This window comes from Somniosus microcephalus, chromosome 2, assembly GCF_052327205.1.
Source record: "Somniosus microcephalus isolate GS21.2 chromosome 2, FLI_Smic_1.0, whole genome shotgun sequence".
Lineage (NCBI taxonomy): Eukaryota > Metazoa > Chordata > Chondrichthyes > Squaliformes > Somniosidae > Somniosus > Somniosus microcephalus.
In genome coordinates, this window is record NC_140988.1 from 2306524 (window position 1) to 2321624 (window position 15101).

The window sequence follows — 15101 nt, forward strand, 5'->3', positions numbered from 1 at the left end:
AGGGAGCGCCGCACTGTCGGAGGGGCAGTACTGAGGGAGTGCCGCACTGTCGGAGGGGCAGTACTGAGGGAGCGCCGCACTGTCGGAGGGGCAGTACTGAGGGAGCGCCGCACTGTCGGAGGGGCAGTACTGAGGGAGCGCCGCACTGTCGGAGGGGCAGTACTGAGGGAGTGCTGCACTGTCGGAGGTGCCATCTTTCGGATGGGACGTTAAACCGAGGCCCCGTCTGCCCTCTCAGGTGGATGTAAAAGATCCCATGGCATTATTTTGAAGAAGACGAGGGGAGTTATCCAATATTGGCCAATATTTATCCCTCAACCAACACCACAAAAACAGATGATCTGGTCATTATCAAATTGCAGTTTGTGGGATCTTGCTGTGCGCAAATTGACGGCCGCATTTCCCACAGTACAACAGTGACCATATTTCAAAAGTATTTCATTGGCTGTAAGGAGCTTTGAGATGTCCAGTGGTTGTGAAAGGCGCTATATAAATGCAAGTCTTTCCTTCTTTTCCTCACGCTTTTCTTTCCCTTGCTCTTCTTTCTTTCCCTCGCTCTTTTCTTTCTTTCCCTCACTTTTCTTTATTTCCCTCTTTTCTTTCTTTCCCTCAATCTTCTTTCTTTCTCTTCTCTGAGGCAGTCCCTTGGAACCGAGGATGACTTGCTTCCACATTAAAAATGAGTGCTCAGGTGACTGATGAGTCCAATGCGGGACCTACAGTCTCTGTCACAGGTGGGGCAGACGGTGGTTGAAGGGGCGGGTGGGTGGGGTGCTTGGGTTGACGCGCGCTCCTTGCGCTGTTTGCACTTGGCTTCTGCTTGCTCCCGGCAAAGAGATTCGAGATATTTGGCGCCTTCCTGGATACTTCTCCTCCACTTTGTGCGGCCTTGGGCCAGGATTCCCAGGTGTCGATGGGAATGTTACACTTTTTCAAGGAGGCTTTGAGAGTGCCTTGAAGCATTTCCTCTGCCCACCTGGGACTCTCTTGCCGTGTCGGAGCTCCGAATAGAGCGCTTGTTTTGGGAGTCTCGTATCGGGCATGCGGACAATGTGACCCGTCCATCGGAGCTGATCGAGCGTGGTCAAAGCTTCGATGCTGGGGATGTTGGCCTGAGCAAGAACACTGACATTGGTGCGCCTATCCTGTCAATGGATTTGCAGGATCTTGCAGAGGCAGCATTGGTGGTACCTCTCCAGTGCTTTGAGGTACCTGCTGTACATGGTCCATGTCTCTGAAGCATACAGGAGGGCGGGTATCACTGCTGCCCTGTAGACCATGAGCTTAGTGCCGGGTTTGAGATCCTGGTCTTCAAACACTCTCTTCCTCAGGCGACCGAAGGCTGCACTAGCACACTGAAGGCGGTGTTGGACTTCGTCGTCAATGTCTGCCCTTGTTGACAGTAGGCTCCCGAGGTACGGAAAGTGGTCCACGTTGTCCAAGGCCTTGTCATGGATTTTGATAATCGGGGGGGCAGTACTGTGTGGTGGGGGCAGGTTGGTAGATGACCTTTGTCTTACGGATGTTTAGTGTAAGGCCCATGCTCTCGTACGCTTCGGTGAAGGTGTTGACAATGGTTTGGAGTTCGACCTACGAGTGAGCGCAGACGCTAGCGTCATCTGCATACTGTAATTCGATGACAGAGGATGGGATAACCTTGGATCTGGACTGGAGGCGACGGAAACATTCTTTCTTTACCTCACTTCTCTACCTCATTCTTCTTTCTTTCCCTCATTTTTCTTTCTTTACCTCACTCCTCTTTACCTCATTCTTCTTTCTTTCCTTCACTCTTTCCCTCGTTCTTCTTTCTTTCCTTCACTCTTTCCCTCATTCTTCTTTCTTTCCTTCACTCTTTCCCTCGTTCTTCTTTCTTTCCTTCACTCTTTCCCTCGTTCTTCTTTCTTTCCTTCACTCTTTCCCTCGTTCTTCTTTCTTTCCTTCACTCTTTCCCTCATTCTTCTTTCTTTCCTTCACTCTTTCCCTCATTCTTCTTTCTTTTCTTCTTTCTTTCCATTACTCTTCTTTCCCTCATTCTTCTTTCTTTCCTTCACTCTTTCCCTCATTCTTCTTTCTTTCCTTCACTCTTTCCCTCGTTCTTCTTTCTTTCCTTCACTCTTTCCCTCATTCTTCTTTCTTTCCTTCACTCTTTCCCTCATTCTTCTTTCTTTTCTTCTTTCTTTCCATCACTCTTCTTACCCTCATTCTTCTTTCTTTCCTTCACTCTTTCTTTCGTTCTTCTTTCTTTCCCTCACTCTTTCCCTCAGTAACCGACGGTCAGGGACCGCGTGCTGAGGACGCTCGTTTGCTCGCCCTCCTCTCGCGCACGCGCGCCGATCATTCTGTCGCCGCGGGGGGTTGTTCGCGGCGGAGTTCGCGCGTGCGCGCCGATCCCTCAGGAGGTGGGTGGAGAGCGCCCGTCCATCGCGCATGCGCGCAGATCCCTCACGGCGGGAACGGGTGGACAGCTCCCGTCCATCGCGCATGCGCGCTGATCCCGCACGGAGGTGGGTGGACAGTTCCCGTCCGCCCACCGCGCATGCGCGCTTCTTCCTCTGTCGCCTCTGTGGGTGGACAGCTGCCGCTCTCGCCGCCTCAGGGGAAACCGGAGCCGCGGGCCAGAGCTATCGTCCACGGCAAACCTGTGAGTCCTCATTCTTCTCCGTGTCGCGCCCTTTATATATATATATTATACTATTGAGTCGAATGGGATTGAAATTCAATCTAATTCTCACACAGTTGGGCTTGATAACCGTTAAGTCTTGTCCCTGAGGCGGGGGGGCGTGGGTTTCCCGGGTCCCGGGGCCACATCCAGTGGCCGGGGTTTGGGGTCTGGCGGTTTGGGGTTGACGTGACTCTGTTCAATCGCTCTCACGCTCACTACCGTCCTGTGGACACTCCCTACATTCATCACCTGGTAGGCAGGGAAAATAGTGTTAGCAACCCTTCCGGAGCCGTCCTGGAGTCTCCAGGAATTAAAGGTGAATTTCTTGCGATACTGCTCTGAGCAAAACCCAGGAGAATAGGGGCGTTTAAAAAAAATGGTGTTTTTTGTTTTCATTTTCTTTGAACACATATTTATTTAGTTGTAAAAATATTGGATGGGGGCAAGAAAACACTGAGCGGAATGTTTAAAGGCTTGAGGTCCTGTGATGTAACCTCCAGGAATATGTCCAACCGGAGTTGGTAACCCTGATGGAAAATGCTACTTGTTGCCACATATACGTACACACGTTGGTATATTTTGTTAAACAGTACTTGAAAGAAATAAAGACTTGCATTTCTATAGCGCCTTTCACGACCACCGGATGTCCCAAAATGCTTTACAGCCAAAGAAGTACTTTTGAAGTGTAGTCACTGTTGTAATGTAGGAAACGCGGCAGTCAATTTGCACACAGCAAGCTCCCACAAATAGCAATGTGATAATGACCAGATAATCTGCTTTTAGTGATGTTGATTGCGGGATAAATATTGGCCAGGACACCGGGGAGAACTCCCCTGCTGTTCTTCGAAATAGTGCCATGGGATCTTTAGCGTCCATCTGAGAGCAGATGGGGGCCTTGGTTTAACGCCTCATCCGAAAGACGGCACCTCTGACAGCTGCGCTTCCTCAGCACTGCACTGGAGTATTGGATCACTTATTAGTTATAAAAATATTGGATGGGGGGAGAACGTTAAGCAGGATGGTTAGAGGCTTGAGGTCGTGTGATGAAACTGCCAGGAATATGTCGAACCAGAGTTGGTAACCCGATGGAAAATGATGTTGTTGCCCCACATACACACACACAAGTTAGTATATTCAGTTAAACAGTACATCTACATACTGTGGTTATTTTATAGGCACAAGTGTGAAGAAAAAAAATCAACAAAAATATGATTGTGTTGACACAAAATGTGTGTGGAGTCTGGCTTTTTAAACTTTTTTTTAAATCTTGAATTCTTCAGCCAATAGAGCAAACTGCTGTGAAGAGGTTTGATCTCGGACCCCATTGTACTCCTCCTAATTGGCCGTGCTTGGGTCAGAAGCAGTTTGTAATTTCTACGGGTTTGTTCATGCAATAGTTACTAGATTTATCAGACTTTATGTATAAGTACGGTACAAGAAAAATTCAAAAGATTCATCAAGCCTATTCCATACTAGATATAATCTACTGTTATACATTCTGCCCAATTTATTTAATCCATTCATGGAACGTTTCTGTATAACTGCACAAGATATATGTGGTTGTGAACTGAGCTTTTCCCATTATGGGATGGAACTGAGGATATTTGTAAATTAATTTTTTTTTTAGCTGCTATCAATAAGCCAGTTACTAAAAATGCCTTTTAAATAAGTAGAATAATGTATTCTACCGATGCCAGGATACCAGAGTAAGATGCCATAGGTTAAAACTTTAAATTTTTGATTGTGGATGAATGAGGTAAGATGAATGAGGTAAGATGAGCCGAATGGCTTCCGTCATCTGTATCTAGCTTGTGATCCTGTGTGCCATCAGACTGACACTTGCAAAAGTTAACATTTTTTGTAATTAGTGTAATAGATTTGTGGTCAAAATTCTTAGTTGGTTTAACACAGAGTTTCTTCACGTCTACCAAACTAATTCCCTTCATTTAAAAAAAAAACTTGGATCATGTTTTGGAAAGCTTGATATTTTAAATAATGTGTAACTTCCATATCTCTCTCAAAACCCATGTTGTGCTTTTTAAAAATAATATAAGTATAGCAGTAATGATATATAAAATGGTTTCAGCATTGATATTTTAAATGTTGTAAAATGGTGATTATATGAGGATCTCTGAGGTTTGATTTCTTACTGTTATCTTGGCGGCAGGTAGCCAAGGCTACATATCAGTGTGTCATAAGATTAGACAAGTATTTAATCTTAAATGGAGAATCTGTGAGCAAAAACATATCAAATTATTTAAAGCAAGGGAAGAATATTTTAAGTAAAGAAAGGCCAGGCACCTCTGAGAAAGACCCCAGAATCATAGAATGATACAGCACAGCAGAAGGCCATTCAGCCCATTATGCCTGTACCAGCTCTTTGAAAGAGCTATCCAATTAATCCCATTGCCCTGCTCTTTCCCAATAGCCATGCATTTTTTCCCCCTTCAAGAATTTATCCAATTCCCCATTGAAAGTTATTATTGAATCTGCTTCCACCGCCCTTTCAGGCAGCGCGTTCCAGATCATCATAACTCGAGAGTTTTTTTTTTTAAAAGTCGTTTCCTCTCGCCTCTGATTCTTTTGCCAATTACCTTAAACCTGTCTCCTCTGGTTACTGACCCTTCTGCCTTCTGACAGTTTCTCCTTATTTACTCTATCAAAACCCCTCGTGATTTTTGAACACCTCTTAAATCTCCCTTTAACCTTCTCTGCTGTAAGGAGAGCAACCCCAGCTTCTCTAGTCTCTCCACGTAACTGAAGTCCGGCATCCCTGCTGTTACCATTCTAGTATATCTCCTCTGCACCCTCTCCAAGGCCTTGATATCCTTCCTAAAGTGTGGTGCCCAGAATTGGACACAATACTCCAGCTGGGGCCTAACCTGAAATAAAATGTCATAAATTATCAAGCTCCATTTAAGAATCATAGAAATATATTTGATGGCATAGCCTGATGAGAAAAACAACAGACTAGACTCATTTAAAAAAGAAATAGAAAGAGCAAGCACATTCAAACACACATGCGCCCCTATAATTACTTGCAATAACAGTACTTTAATGCAACCATCTCCACAAACTCCAGAGTGTATATATTTAATATAGTCAAGGTGTTTAAATGGAAAAATACATTTTATTGGCCCCATTAGTATCTGCCTTTATAATAAAAAATTGAGCAATCTTATTGGCCGGTGGTAATGATACGAATCTTCCGTATTGCTTTCTACCAATCTCGTTGGCTCAGTAGTGATAGTGACCTTTCAAATGTTGGTGAGGCTTTTAAACAATTTCATTGGTAACTGATTAACAGCTCTAGAGTAAAGGCAGGCAAGGCGAGGGCAGAATTCAGCGGGTTTATACAGTATTGGCCCCTGTTCACACACTTGATTGTTTTTGTGGCAATGTTCTTTATTGGTTTTGAGTCTTGTGATTGTCCTGTGGGATATTGTAACTGAAAATGTCACAGCATTGATCGGTGGTAACTGCTGCTCATTGGCCCCTCGTAACCATAATGAAGAACAGCGTCACAATGGCAAAAAGACATCACAACAATTTCAACTGATTTTTCTAGAGCTCAAAATACCCTTCAAAGATGTGTTCCGAGATCCATCTATGTGAAAGTCTTGCATCTAGCATACACTGTAATATTTCTAAGTAACATACTTTGTTACAGATGCAAAGCCATCTTAAAAAGTGAAAGAAAGTCAGTTATTTAATTCTGATTTCTTCTGATGTGGAGCAAGAAACTTAGCAGGTAAATGTTAAGTGACCTATTTGAACCTGAGCTGAGCTTCTGACCCAATCTCCTCTCCATCATCAAGACCGCCTACTTCAACTTCTAATATCGCTCGTCTCTGTCCTGTCTCATCCCATCTGTTGCTGAAACCCTCATCCCATCTGTTGCTGAAACCCTCATCCATGCTATTGTTACCTCCAAACTCGACTATTCCAATTCTCTCTTGGCCGGCTTCCCACCTTCCACCCTTCGTAAACTTCAGCTCATCTAAAACTCTGCTGCCCGTGTCCTCATTTGCACCGAGTTCCGTTCATTTAGAAACATAGAAAAATAGGAGCAGGAGTAGGCCATTCAGCCCTTCGAGCCTGCTCTGCCATTCAATATGATCATAGGTGATCCTCTACCTCAATACCATATTCCTGCTCTCTCCCCATACCCCTTGATGCCTTTTGTGTCTAGAAATCTATCTACTTCTTAAATATATTCAGTGACTTGGCCTCCACAGTCTTCTGTGATAGAGAATTCCACAGGTTCACCACCCTCTGAGTGAAGACATTTCTCCTCATCTCAGTCCTAAATGTCCTACCCCGTATCCTGAGACTGTGACCCCTCGTTCTAGACCCCCCAGCCAGGGGAAACATCCTCCCTGCATCCAGTCTGTCTAGCCCTGTAAGAATTTTATACGTTTTAATGAGATCCCCTCTCATTCTTCTAAACTCTAGTGAATACAGGCCTAGTCGACCCAATCTCTCCTCATACGACAGTCCTGCCATCCCAGGAATCAGTCTGGTAAACTTTCGCTGCACTCGCTCTATGGCAAGTATATCCTTTCTTAGGTAAGGAGACTTATAAATCTCATCATTCATCAAGAAACTACTCATGAAATAATGCTGGACAGCCAGCTGGTGGCGCCGTCCAAGGAGTATAAATACTCGGGCGTGGGCCCAGCTTTCCAGGGACATTTTGTAAGACAAGGAACGAGTGAAGTACAACTAGACCTCCATGTTCTGAAACAAGTTGATTAAAGCCTTGCTTTATACTCAAACCAAGTGCGTAGTGAGTTTTACGTCAGAGACCAAAACTGCACACAGTACTCCAGGTGTGGTCTCACCAAGGACCTGTACAACTGTAGTAAGACATCCTTGCTCCTGTACTCTGGCTGGGAACTCAACATCCAGGGGTATTCAATAATCAGGAAAGATAGGCAAAAAGGAAAGGGAGGTGGGGTAGCATTGCTGGTTATAGAAGGGATTAACACAACTGTAATGAAGGATATTAGCTCTGATGATGTGGAATCTGTATGGGTAGAACTGAGAAATACCATGGGGCAGAAAACGTTAGTGGGAGTGGTATATAGACCTTCAAACAGTAAGGCGGAGGTTGGGGATGGCATTCAAAGGGAAATTAGGGAAGTGTGCAATAAGGGCACAGCAGCCATCATGGGTGACTTTAATCTGCATATAGATTGGGCTAACCAAATTAGTAACAATACTGTGGAGGAGGAATTCCTGGAGTGTTTACAGGATGGTTTCCTGGACCAATATGTCGAGGAACCAACCAGAGATCAGGCCATCTTAGACTGGGTATTATGTAACGAGAAAGGATTAATTAGCAATCTTGTTGTACGAGGCTCCTTGGGTTGGAGCGATCATAATATGATCGAATTCTTCATTAAGATGGAGAATGAAGTAGTTGACTCAGACTAGGGTCCTGAATTTAAATAAAGGAAACTACGATGGTCTGAGACGCGAGTTGGGTAGGATTGATTGGGGAATGTCACTCAAAGAGTTGCCGGTGGATAGGCAATGGCAAACATTTAAAGACCGCATGGATGAACTACAGAATTTGTTCATCCCAGTTTGGCATAAAAATAAAACAAAAAAGGTGACTCAACCGTGGCTAACAAGGGAAATTAGGGATAGCATAAGATCCAAGGAGAGGACATATAAATTGGCCAGAAAAAGCAATAATCCTGAGGATTGGTAGCAGTTTAGGATTCAACAAGGATTAATTAAGAAGGGGAAAATAGAATATGAGAGTAAGCTTGCAAGGAACATAAAAACTGACTGCAAAAGCTTTTATAGATACGTGAAGAGAAAAAGATTGGTGAAGTCAAGCATAGGTCCCTTGCAGTCAGAATCAGGGGAATTTATAATGGGGAACAAAGAAATGGCAGACCAATTAAATACATATTTTGGTTCTGTCTTCACAAAGGAGGACACAAATAACCTCCCATAGATGTCAGGGAACATAGGGTCTGATGAAAGGGAGGAACTGAAAGAAATCAGTATTTGTAGGGAAATGGTGTTCGGGAAATTGATGGGATTGAAAGCCGATAAATCCCCAGGGCCTGATAATCTACATCCTAGGGTACTTAAGGAAGTGGCCCTAGAAATAGTTGATGCTTTGCTGATCATCTTCCAGCATTCGATGGAACCTGGAACAGTACCCATGGATTGGAGGGTAGCTAATGTTACCCCACTATTCAAAAAAGGTGGTAGAGAGAAAACGGGGAATTACAGACCGGTAAGCCTGACATCGGTAGTGGGGAAAATGCTAGAGTCCATTATAAAAGATGTAATAGCAGAGCACTTGGAAAACAGAGACAGGATCGGACAAAGTCAACATGGATTTGGACTTTCAGAAGGCTTTTGATAAGGTCCCACATAAGAGATTAGCATGTAAAGTTAAGGCACATGGGATTGGGGGGCAAGGTATTGACTTGGATAGAGAACTGGTTGGCAGACAGGAAGCAAAGAGTTGGAATAAACGGGTCTTTTTCCGAGTGGCAGGCAGTGACTAGTGGGGTACCGCAGGGATCGGTCCTTGGACCCCAGCTATTCACAATATATATTAATGATCTAGACAAGGGAACTAGATGTAATATCTCCAAATTTGCAGACGACACAAAGCTGGGTGGGCGTGTGTGCTGTGAGGAGGATGCCGAGAAACTCCAGGATGATTTGAACAGGTTGGGTGATTGGGCAAAAGCATGGCAGATGCAATATAACATGGATTAATGTGAGGTTATCCACTTTGGTGGCAAAAACAGGAAGGCAGATTATTATCTGAATGGCAATAGATTGGGAGAAGGGGAAGTGCAAACGAGACCTGGGTGTCCTTGTGCACCAGTCGCTGAAGGTAAGCATGCAGGTGCAGCAGGCGGTTAAGAAGGCAAATGGTATGTTGGCCTTCGCAGCGAGAGGGTTTGAGTACAGGAACAACGATGTCTTGCTGCAGTTGTACAGGGCCTTGGTGAGGCCACATCTTGAGTATTGTGTGCAGTTTTGGTCGCCTTATCTGAGGAAGGATGTTCTTGCCATGGAAGGAGTTCAGCGAAGATTCACCAGGCTGATACCTGGGATGGCAGGAATGACGATTGGGCTTGTACTCGCTGGAGTTCAGAAGAATGAGAGGGGATCTCATTGAAACTTATAAAATTCTGACAGGACTGGACAAACTAGATGCAGGAAGGATGTTCCCGATGGTCGGGGAGTCCAGAACCAGGGGTCACAGTCTAAGGATAAGGGGTAGGCCACTTAGGACCGCAATGAGGAGGAATTTCTTCACCCAGAGAGTGGTGAGCCTGTGGAATTCTCTACCACAGAAGGCAGTAGAGGCCAATACCTTAAGAAATATATCCAACTCCTTCTTGAATATATTTAAGGCTAAAGGGATCAAGGGGTATGGGGAGATCGCAGGGACCGGGTACTGAATTTGGATGATCAACCATGATCGCATTGAATGGCGGAGCAGATTCGAGGGGCTGAATGGCCTGCTCCTATCTTCTATGTTTTATGTTTCTATGTACTCAAATCCTCTTGCAATGAAGGCCAACATACCATTTGCCTTCCGAACTGCTTGCTGCACCTGCATGTTTGCTTTCAGTGACTGGTGTACAAGGACACCCAGGTCCCTTTGTACATCAACATTTCCCAATCTATCACCATTTAAATAATACTCTGCCTTTCTGTTTTTCCTTTCGAAGTGGATAACTTCACATTTATCCACGTTATACTGCATCTGCCATGTATTTGCCCACTCACTCAACTTGTCTAATTCGCCTTGAAGCCTCTTTGCATCCTCCTCACAACTCTCAACCCCACCTAGTTTTGTGTGGTCAGCAAACTTGGAAATATTACATTTGATTCCCTCACCCAAATCATTGCTGTATATTGTGAATAGCTGGGGCCCAAGCATTGATCCCTGCGGTACCCCACTAGTCACCGCCTGCCACCCCGAAAAAGACCCATTTATTCCTACTCTCTGTTTCCTGTCTGTTAACCAATTTTTAATCCATGCCAGTATATTACCCCCAATCCCATGTGCTTTAATTTTGCAAACTAACCTCTTATGTGGAACTTTATCAAAGGCCTTCTGAAAATCCAAATACACCACATCCACTGGTTCTCCCTTATCTATTCTACCAGTTACATCCTCAAAAAACTCCAGTAGGTTTGTCAAGCACGATTTCCCTTTCATAAATCCATGTTGACTTTGTCTAATCGCCTATCACCCCCTATGCTTGCTGACCTACCTTGGCTCCTGATCCGCCAACGTCTCAATTTTAACATTTGCATCCTCCCTGGCCTCACCACTCCGTGTCTGTAACCTCCTCCACCCCTACAACCTTCCGAGATCTCTGTGCTCCTTCAATTCTGGCCTCTTGTGCAGCCCCAATTTCCATCTCCCCACTATAGGCAGCCGTGCCTTCAGCTGCCTTATCCCTAAACTCTGGAATTTCTTCGCTAAACCTCTCTCTCCTTCTTTAAGACACTTCTTAAAACATACCTCTTCGACCAAGCTTTTGGTCACCTGTCCTAATATCTCTGTGGCTAGCTGTCAGATTTTGTCTGATAACGCTTCTGTGAAGTGTCTTGGGATGTTTTACTGCATTAAAGGCGTTATATAAATGCAAATGGTTGTTGTTGACATCAGGAATTACAAGCATCTGCAATTACTGCCAATTGCCTGCTTAGACCACTTTTCAAAGTGGATTACTTGAGCAGTGGCCTGAATGGGATGGGGCAGAACATAAGAACATAAGAAATAGGAGCAGGAGTAGGCCAATCGGCCCCTCGAGCCTGCTCCGCCATTCAATAAGATCATGGCTGATCTGATCCTAACCACCAATCCACTATCACAGAACCATCTCCTGAATCTAACAGAATTAGACACACGAAATAGGAGCAGGATCAGGCTACACGGCCCCTGGGCCCGCTCCGCTACCCACAGGGCCATGACCGATCCGAACCTAGACTCGTGTCCAAATTCCTGCCCGCTCCCCATAACCCTTAATTCCCTTTACATCTAGGAAACTGTCTATTTCTGTTTTAAATCTATGTAATGATGTAGCTTCTACAGCTTTTTGGGGCAGCATATTCCATAGACCGACCACCCTCTGAGTGAAGTAGTTCCTCCTCATCTCCGTTTTGAAAGAGCAGCCCCTTATTCTAAGACTATGCCCCCTAGTTCTAGTTTCACCCATCATCAGGAACATCCTCCCCGCATCCACCCGATCCAACCCCTTCACAACCTTATATGTTTCAATAAGATCGCCTCTCATTCTTCTGAACTCCAATGAGTAGAGTCCCAATCTACTCAACCTCTCCTCATATGTCCAACCTCTCCTCATATGTCCATCCCCTCATCCCCGGGATTAACCGAGTGAACCTTCTTTGTACTGACTCGAGAGCAAGTATGTCCTTTCTTAAGTATGGACACCAAAACTGTACGCAGTATTCCAGGTGCGGTCTCACCAATACCTTGTACAACTGAAGCAATACCTCCCTATTTTTATATTCTATCCCCCTAGCAATTAAAGCCAACATTCCATTGGCCGCCTTAATCACTTGCTGCACCTGCATACTAACCTTTTGAGTTTCGTGCACCAGGACCCCCAGATCCCTTTGTACTTCAGTACTTTCCAGTTTCTTGCCATTAAGATAATAACTTGCTCTACGATTTTTCCTGCCAAAGTGCATAACCTCACACTTTCCAGTATTGTATTCCATCTGCCAAATCTCTGCCCACTTACTTAGCCTGTCTATGTCCCCTTGCAGGTTTTTTATGTCTTCCTCACTCACTACTTTCCCTCCCATCTTAGTATCATCTGCAAACTTTGATATGTTACACTCGGTCCCCTCCTCCAAATCGTTAATATAGATTGTAAAGAGTTGGGGACCCAGCACGGACCCCTGCGGAACACCACTAGTTGCTGATTGCCAGTCTGAGAATGAACCATTTATCCCAACTCTCTGCCTTCTGTTAGATAGCCAATCCTCTATCCATGCCAGAATATTACCCCCAATCCCGTGATTTTTTATGTTAAGCAATAATCTTCTGTGTGGCACCTTGTCAGATGCCTTTTGGAAGTCTAAATACACTATGTCCACTGGTTCCCCTTTATCCACCCTATATGTTACTTCCTCAAAGAACTCCAGCAAATTTGTCAAACATGACTTCCCCTTCATAAAACCATGCTGACTTTGTCCTATTAAATTATGATTATCCAAATGTCCTGTTACTGTCTCCTTAATAATGGACTCCAAAATTTTACCTACCACAGATGTTAGGCTAACCGGTCTATAGTTTCCAGCCTTCTGTCTACTGCCCTTTTTAAATAAGGGTGTTACATTAGCAGTTTTCCAGTCTGCCGGGACCTTTGCCGAGTCCAGGGAGTTTTGGAAAATTATTACCAATGCATCCACAATCCCTACCGCCACTTCCCTCAAGACCCTAGGATGTAAGCCATCAGGTCCAGGTGATTTATCCGCCTTGAGTCCCATTATTTTACCGAGCACCACTTTCTTAGTGATTTTGATCGTGTTTAGCTCCTCCCCCCCCTTTAGCCCCCTGTTTGTCCAGTGTTGGGATATTCTTAGTGTCTTCTACTGTAAAGACTGATACAAAATATTCATTCAGTGTTTTTGCCATCTCCATATTTCCCACCATTAATTTCCCGGTCTCATCCTCTAAGGGACCAACATTTACTTTAGTCACCCTTTTTCTTTTTATATAACTATAAAAACTCTTACTATCTGTTTTTATATTTTTTGCTAATTTACTTTCATAATCTATCTTCCCTTTCTTAATCTTTTTGTTATTTTTTTGCTGTCTTTTAAAGTTTTCCCAATCCTCTATCCTCCCACTAGATTTGGCTACCTTATATGCCCTTGTTTTTAGTCGAATACTATCCTTAATTTCTTTACTTAGCCACGGATGGCTGTCTTCTTTTACACCCTTTTCTTCTCAGTGGACTATATATTTTTTGGAAGTTGTAAATAACTCCTTAAATGTACACCACTGATCATGTATCGTCTTACCCTTTAATCTATTTTCCCAATCCACTCTACTCAATTCCACTCTCATACCTTCATAGTCTCCTTTATTCAAGCTTAGCACGCTTGTTTGAGATCCAACCTTCTCACCCTCTAATTGAATATGGAATTCAACCATGTTACGGTCACTCATTCCAAGGGGATCCTTTACTAGGACATTTTTAATTAATCCTGTCTCGTTACACAGGACCAGATCTAAGGTTGCTTGCCCCCTGGTCGGTTCAGTTACATACTGCTCAAGAAACCCATCCCTAATACACTCAATGAACTCATCCTCAAGGCAGCCCTGCCCAATTTGATTTGCCCAATTAATATGATAGTTAAAATCCCCCATAATTATAGATGTTCCCTTATTACAAGCCTCAACTATTTCCTGATTGATACTCCGTCCAACAGAGTTGCAACTGTTCGGAGGCCTATAGACTACGCCCACTAGTGTTTTTTTCCCCTTATTATTCCTTACCTCCACCCAAACTGTTTCATTATCCTGATCTTTTGACCCAATATCATTTCTCTGTATTACAGTGATTCCTTCCTTTATTAACATAGCCACCCCACCTCCCCTTCCTTCCTGCCTGTCCTTCCTGATCGTTAAATAACCTGGTATGTTTAATTCCCAGGCATTGTCACCCTGCAGCCATGTTTCTGTAATGGCCACAAGATCATACCCATATGTCGTTATTTGTGCCATTAACAGAATAAGCCTAGCTCTATTTTTACCAATTAACTAACACAACCCTGCTTCAAACCTCAGGCTATCCATAAGCAACACTGTGAGTTCCACTAGTAAATTATAAATTGGAAGGAGAAAGTTCAATGCTTTTTCCCATTTATTATGAAATTGCAATAGGTAATACAGGCAGGTAAGCAATGGAACAGCAGGAAATATATATAGTACAATATATATTTATAATATGTTATAATTCTTAGGTCTGCACATACTTCCTGTCTACAAAATCTTTCTTCCTGTTATCAACATTTCCGTTATAAAATCTTGTGTCAACATTTATAATGGAATTTGCTTAAGTAAGCGTGTCACACTGTCATTTCATCCTCCGACCAGTGGGGGCACAGTTTTCCATCTCCGAGCTCCTCAGTTTGCACTGCAGAGAAACTCCAATGCTCCAACCAACTCTACTCTGCTTCTCAAATTGCCATAAATTTTGCTATTTAACTATAAATAATTTAAAAAAATAAAAGTATATTATATAAAAAGCAAAGATATATGACTTTAAAATGGGGGGATGAATTATGACTGTGTGCCCTGAACCAATTATCCACAACCCTCCATTTCACCTGAAAACAACACTTTGTACTGCACACCGGGAGTCAAGACTATGGGAAATTACCTGTAGTATAATCATTT

The 15101-nt window shown here is 43.8% G+C and overlaps 1 protein-coding gene across 3 annotated transcripts in view; it reads left to right on the forward strand.

Moving 5' to 3' along the window:
* The first annotated feature begins 2533 nt into the window (after positions 1 to 2533).
* Positions 2534 to 15101, forward strand: part of LOC147122487 (sodium/hydrogen exchanger 9B2-like) — a 120244-nt gene continuing 107676 nt past the window's right edge. Inside the window, exon 1 of one of the 3 annotated variants that reach the window (XM_086005728.1) lies at positions 2534 to 2641. The gene's annotated coding sequence lies outside the window, so the exon portion shown is untranslated. The remainder of the gene's footprint in view (positions 2642 to 15101) is intronic. The other 2 variants (XM_086005684.1, XM_086005719.1) reach the window with 2 other exon arrangements.